The sequence below is a fragment of the Eucalyptus grandis genome, chromosome 1 (assembly GCF_016545825.1).
Source record: "Eucalyptus grandis isolate ANBG69807.140 chromosome 1, ASM1654582v1, whole genome shotgun sequence".
NCBI classification, from domain to species: domain Eukaryota; kingdom Viridiplantae; phylum Streptophyta; class Magnoliopsida; order Myrtales; family Myrtaceae; genus Eucalyptus; species Eucalyptus grandis.
The window spans coordinates 19,387,444-19,393,573 of NC_052612.1; the positions used below are offsets into that span (position 1 = coordinate 19,387,444).

General features: G+C 45.4%; 1 pseudogene; it reads right to left on the reverse strand.

Moving 5' to 3' along the window:
* Positions 1–2,643: 2,643 nt before the first annotated feature.
* On the reverse strand, positions 2,644–5,390 carry LOC120291301 (annotated as a pseudogene).
* Positions 5,391–6,130: the final 740 nt, after the last annotated feature.

The following is a 6,130-nucleotide window of genomic DNA, read 5'->3' on the forward strand; positions in this document are numbered from 1 at the left end:
GAGAAATAGGTACTTTTACATGTGAATACACCGTGCGACAGCGACACGCGACGGATCCACATAAGAAGGAAAATGTGCTTTTGCCCATGTGACTCCCAATCACATGAAACGCCGCCCCGATGGTGGAGTAAGATCCATCTGTGGACGCTGTTTTTAGGGGTTCAAAATCCGGCGAGCGGTCCCTGGAAACGATACATCGGGCTGGTTTCGGAAGACTAAGACGTCGAGTTGGATTGGGCCACTGGTTTGCTTGGCTTCTGCAATAGAAAACGACAAGTGGCAAAGGGAAACCGACCTTCCTCGATCATTGCCGCCCTTTGTTGGACAATTTGACCTTTTCTCCTTTTTGGGCCAAAAACCGTAACTTGTCCTTAGATTGGGGCAAACTTTTTTTCTATTTTATTCTCAACATTTCTTTCATTTTGCGGAAAAATAATACAAGTAGTCTCTAAACTTTGACCAAATATATGATGTGATTTATAAACTTTTAATTTATTTAATGTGATTCTGAATTTTAGCTCAATATGTAATGCAATCCCTAAACTTTTAATTTATTTGATATAGTTTATGAACTTTTGATACATATTCAATTTAATCCTTAAACTATATGAAAAGATTCAATGTTATCCCTAATCTTGAATTGAAGGAAGGACTACATTGAAGCACCATATCGAGCATGTATCAAAAGTCCAAAGACTAAATTGAAGAAATTAAGAATTCAGAGACCACATTGAACATTAAGCAAAAGTTTAAAAATCACATTGTACATTGACCAAAGTTCAAAGATCATTTGTATCATTATTTCTTCATTTTTTTTTTTACTTTCCACTAAGTTCATTGCGAACGTGAAAGGCGGGAAGATAATTGTATTAGGCTATTGCTAATGAATATAATATGGAGCCACTTAACTTGAACCACGTTTTTCCACTCAACCCCCAAAAGAAAAAAATCATGTCTGAGAGTAAAGTGCCCAAGGTATAAGCTAAAATTCCCATCCCCAAGCTTGGAAGCGGATTTTCCTTTTATAAGTGATTATTTATAGAAAGAATGGCTTAACTTTGAACGTAGGTTAGAAGATGGTGGATCATGCCACAACTTGATTCCGAAGATTATGACAATCAGACTGCTATATCATTTCACATGTCCCAAAAGTAAACAACTTGAAGGGTCCCCATACTAATCAAAGATAGATTTGAGGCAATGCATGTGCTATAGTATGTGATTCTTCTGTACTTGCGAACACTTGTGAGTGGAGGCTGGAGTTATCGGATGAAAATGAGTGATGTAGAGGGGATGAATATAATAGGTTTATGAGAGTGGTATCAAGACAATTGATGCTAGAAGTTTTAAGATAAAAAGGATACATCTCTATAAAGCTCTAAAAGTGCGGTTGGTTTCCCATGCACAAACTGGTTGAGAGCTTATGCTACTCTCTTATTAATGAGGCTATGGCAGGCCAAAACCAATTACTGTGTCAAAAGTGATTTGCTATCTTGCTCGATAGACTAGACGCGCGAACTAAACTGGGCGTGGTACAATCCGATACGAGAAAGCTATTTGCCATATTTTTCTCTAGAACAACTGTAGAAGGGAAGGTTGGCCTAATGTTATCCGTTTATGAGGCGCCACACGAGTTATTCCTCAACCAAGGATCTACTAACTTGTAAAAGATGGTATCAAAGCAAGATCCCTCCAGTAAGTGAGATGAGTCTGAGAAAATTTGTGATCTACTCGGTCCTATAAGGGCAAATAGTGAATCACCAAGGCAAAATATGCTCGAACAAATCGCGGCTCTTGACCAACTTCTAGGATGACAATAGCAGCACACTTGTCAAGGAAAGCACAAGTGACCGAATGTGTCTGAATAGTTGCGATAAAAAGAAATTACCAATGGAGTAGTTTGTTCTGTTAGGTGAGCATTGCCATTTGATATATGATGATCCAAAGTGGGACATCAATGGTTAAGGAAATGCAGGGATAACCTATAATGAGAGTGTTGTGGAATTGAGTGGGGGAGAATGGCACAATTCGTGATTCTTCTGTACTCTCGAACCCTTGTGAATGGAGTTCGGGGTTATCAGGTAAAGAGTAGGTGATGTAGAGGAGATGAATACAACTGGCCGCGAGAGTAGCATCGGGACGATTTGTGTTAGGAGTTCTAGGATAGAAAGGATAAATTTCTACAGAGTTCTAAAGGCAGGATTAGCTTCTCGTGCACAAACTAGTCAAAATCAGTTGGTGTGCTTAAAGTGATATGCCATCTCGCTTGATGGACTAGATGCTCAAGCTAAATTGCGCATGGTGTGATCTGATATGAGGAAACTATTTGCCGTATATTCTCTAGAACAATTATGGAAGGAAGGGCAGCCGAGTGTTATTCGCTAATTAGACGTTGCATGGCCTATTTCATGGCCAAGGATCTGCTGACCCGTGACACATGCATTCGTGGAGGTCCTTGTCCCCGACTCCAAGCCCACCAAATGCAACCGTGCATTCGCAATTGTTCCTTTCGCATGTTTAGGATGTCGACCCGAAGCCAACGGTCAAATATATTATTCAAATCCACAACCAGGAGACATGATTATTTTCATTTCACAGAGCATCGGCAATGCTCGAGAAGACGCTCTCTTTTCATGTCTCCAACAAGTACTCGAAGCAACATACTGATGAGAATCAGGCTTCTAGTAAGAATTGGGAGGGCGGCTATTGGCGGCCGAGACCCGGGAACCCCATTCCAGAAGCTCTTTGCTGGTGTCGTCCTTGTGAACTATCACCTCTATGAAGCACAAGCAATCCTTCTTGGGCCCTGTCGCCGTCTGAATCGCTTCCATAAGCTCCTCCTCATAGAGAACCTGCAAACATGAGCAAATTTTATTATTTCTGTGGAGGGATTTCTTGAATTGGCAGATCGTCCCGATTGTAACTCGTATACAAGAAACTTACTTTTGCTGTCCAGCACTTGCCTTCGCTGTTGTGAATTGCTTCCACCAGGCCAGTGTAATTCCAGTTCTTGATCACGTTGTAGGGACCATCATGGATCTCCACTTCAATGGTGTAGCCGCCATTGTTTATCAGGAAGATGATGGTGTTCTGCCCACATCGAAGCATAGTTGAGACATCTTGGGCAGTTACCTAAGGTGCAAAAGTCGCCCACGAATCTTACATTATTTATTTCTTCCATTCAATTAACAAAACAAGATTAAAATAATCAATTTTAGTAGAAAAAGGGAAGGAGATGAATAAGGTCAGTGCATGACTGGCATTGTATGACTAAACTCTTCACCTATGCAAAATGCTTAAAAGGATTACTTGCTTGTTCATAGGTTGAGCCTGCAAAGCTAGTGGATATCTTCTTGACAGAAGCTCTATGTATAGCTATGTCATTCATGATGGTTCGTTCGAATGTGCTAAGAAATATAACAGAGATAAGAAACCATTCCATACCTGAAAGCTACCATCTCCAATGCATGCAATGACTCTCTTCTCTGGCACTGCCTGTGCATACCCAAGGGTTGCCCCAACGGACCATCCAATAGATCCATACTGCATTTGGAACTCATACCTGCATAACCCCATTCGAACAATTTCAGTTTGTTTTCTTAAGTAGCGCCAGATCAAAAAGTTGAAGACAAGAGACCTAATTTATGCAACTACACCCACGTACCCACAGCCTCGTGGTAGTTTCAGCTTCTGGCAGTTGAACCAAGAGTCTCCAGTCTCAGCAATCACAGCTGATTCACTAGAGAGCACGTCCTGTATGTGCTTGAACAGGACATTGACCCTCAAGGGCTCCTTGGGTTCACACTTCAATGGATGGCCGTCTGGAACATAAATCCTGTGATAATTCTCGTAAGCAGTCGTGTTCCGCTTGACCCGCTTCGAGAGCGCTTTAAGAAAATCCTTCATCAGAACACAACCGAAAGCAGGTCCATTTCCGATCACAACCCTATCAGGCTGCAAAATAATGGCCTTCTCCTTCTTGAGAAGGAGGGAATACCCAACGGAGCTGTAGTCATTGAAAATGGGCCCAGCAAATACATAGGCATCTGCAGATTCCACGATCTCGGCACAGAATGCAGTGCTCACCGCACCCCAGTAAGTCCCAATGAAGTGGGGATGGTGCTCGGGCACAAGCCCTTTTGCTGATGGCATCACAGCTACAGCATAGCCACATGCATTGGCTAGTTCTACGAAGGCTTCAGAAGCCTTGGCAACCCGGAGTTTCGGGCCACCCACCATTACTGGCTTGACTGCCTCGTTCAAGAACTCTGCAGCTGCCTCTACTGCAGCTTCCAATTCCATCTGATTAGTCAATCTGTGTCAACAAAAATTAATCAATCACATCACTCTATTCATAAGCTAACACAGCTAACAGACTCAATCGACTGAACAGATGAAAAATTACTTGGGAGAGAGTGCAAATGGAACCGGTTCGCGACTGAAAGTCGGGTGAGGTATGGCAGGCAAGTTGCAGCCTATGCTTATGTAAACGGGCTTGCTTTCTTTCAGAGCAGTCGAGATCGCGGTATCAATCTGTTCGTGTGCATCTTCCAAGTTATTCACCACAGCCTAAAAAAAGGCGAAACAGAAGCAATCAACAAGTCAGTTCATTCAATCTGCACTTAACATACATTCCCGTCACAAAGATCTGTGCTAAAACCCCAATAGCAACTCCCCTTGGCACACTATTTAAGCAACCATTAGTAGATTATAATAATCTCACTAAACAGACCCACCACAAACAATGAGATCCTCTGAGCAATATTTCTAGTCAACATATGCATCTTTCCTAAGGCAAAGATCACATCCAAGAGAAAAATTATTGTCAGCGAAAAGGATGAGAAGGGACCGAAGAGATACCTGAAAGCAAGTAACAGTCTGGAAACACCTAAGCTCTTGGCTAAAATCAGACAAACCGGTGGTATGGTGAAGTACCCTGTTCGTCCCGTAGTCGTTGGAGTTAGGCCCGCCGACGATGCAGACCACTGGCAGGTTCTCGCTGTATGCACCTGCAATCGCATTGAGCATGCTGAGCCCACCAACAGTGAACGTCACAACACAAGCCCCGACGCCCCGCGCGCGGGCGTAGCCGTCGGCGGCATACCCAGCATTGAGCTCGTTGCAGCAGCCGATGAGGTTGAGCCCCGGCTCGGCGATGAGGTGGTCGAGGAGCACAAGGTTGAAGTCACCGGGGACAGAGAAGACGTCAGTGACGCCAATCTGGACGAGCCGGCGGGCGATGTGGCGGCCCATGGTGGCATCAGGGAGCCGGCGGCCAGGGCGTGCGGGGAGGGCCAGGCTCTGCATCACTGAGGCAGCGCCACTGGGGGCGACCCGATGCCGTTTGAGTCGGGCTTGCGGGAGTTGACGTCGCCGACGGTGGTGTCCATGGAGGAGAGGCCGGAGGAGGTAAAGCGAGGAGGTGCAGTGGAGGTTCCTTGAGGGGTTAGTTAAAAATGGAGCATTTAAATAGGCGAGAGGGCGCGAAGAGCCGTGAGGGGAGAGACAAGAGAAGGGGGCGCAAGACAGGGCTGGCATGCAACAACCCCCATCGGATCTGGTCTCTCCGTATATTCCCCATGCATGGAGCGTTTGGTGTTCAAACTTTCTATTTATGAACAGTGGCTTTGTGCACTTGTTCGCATGACGGTGCAAAGTTGGGTTTCACGCCCCGCCCCCGCCGGTGAACGCATGACCTTTTCTCCCAGTGACACTTGGGCCCTGTTTGGTAACCATCCAACGCCAAATTCCGATTCTTTGTTAAAATCAATTTGGGGAGCTAAAATCGCGTTTGGTAAAATTTTGTTCTCCTAACAGTTGAATAAAATTAAGAACAAAAAAAAAAAAAGTTGATTTTGTTCCGAACGAATTTGAGAATCAAAATCAAGAACTCTTTTTCTTCCTTCGCCATCTCGCGATCGCCGTCCACCACCGCCCGTCACCGCTCCGCCGCCATCCACCGCCGATGCCGGCCGCTGGGCCGCCAGCCGACAAGCTCGCTGCACTGTGGTGAGGTTCGGCGAGCTTGGCGAAGGCAAGCCCAGCCACCGGCGAGCTCGCCGGAGGCTTGCCCAGCCACTAGCGAGGCTCGACCTCCCCAGATCTGGCGAGGCCGAGCCTCGCTAGGGTC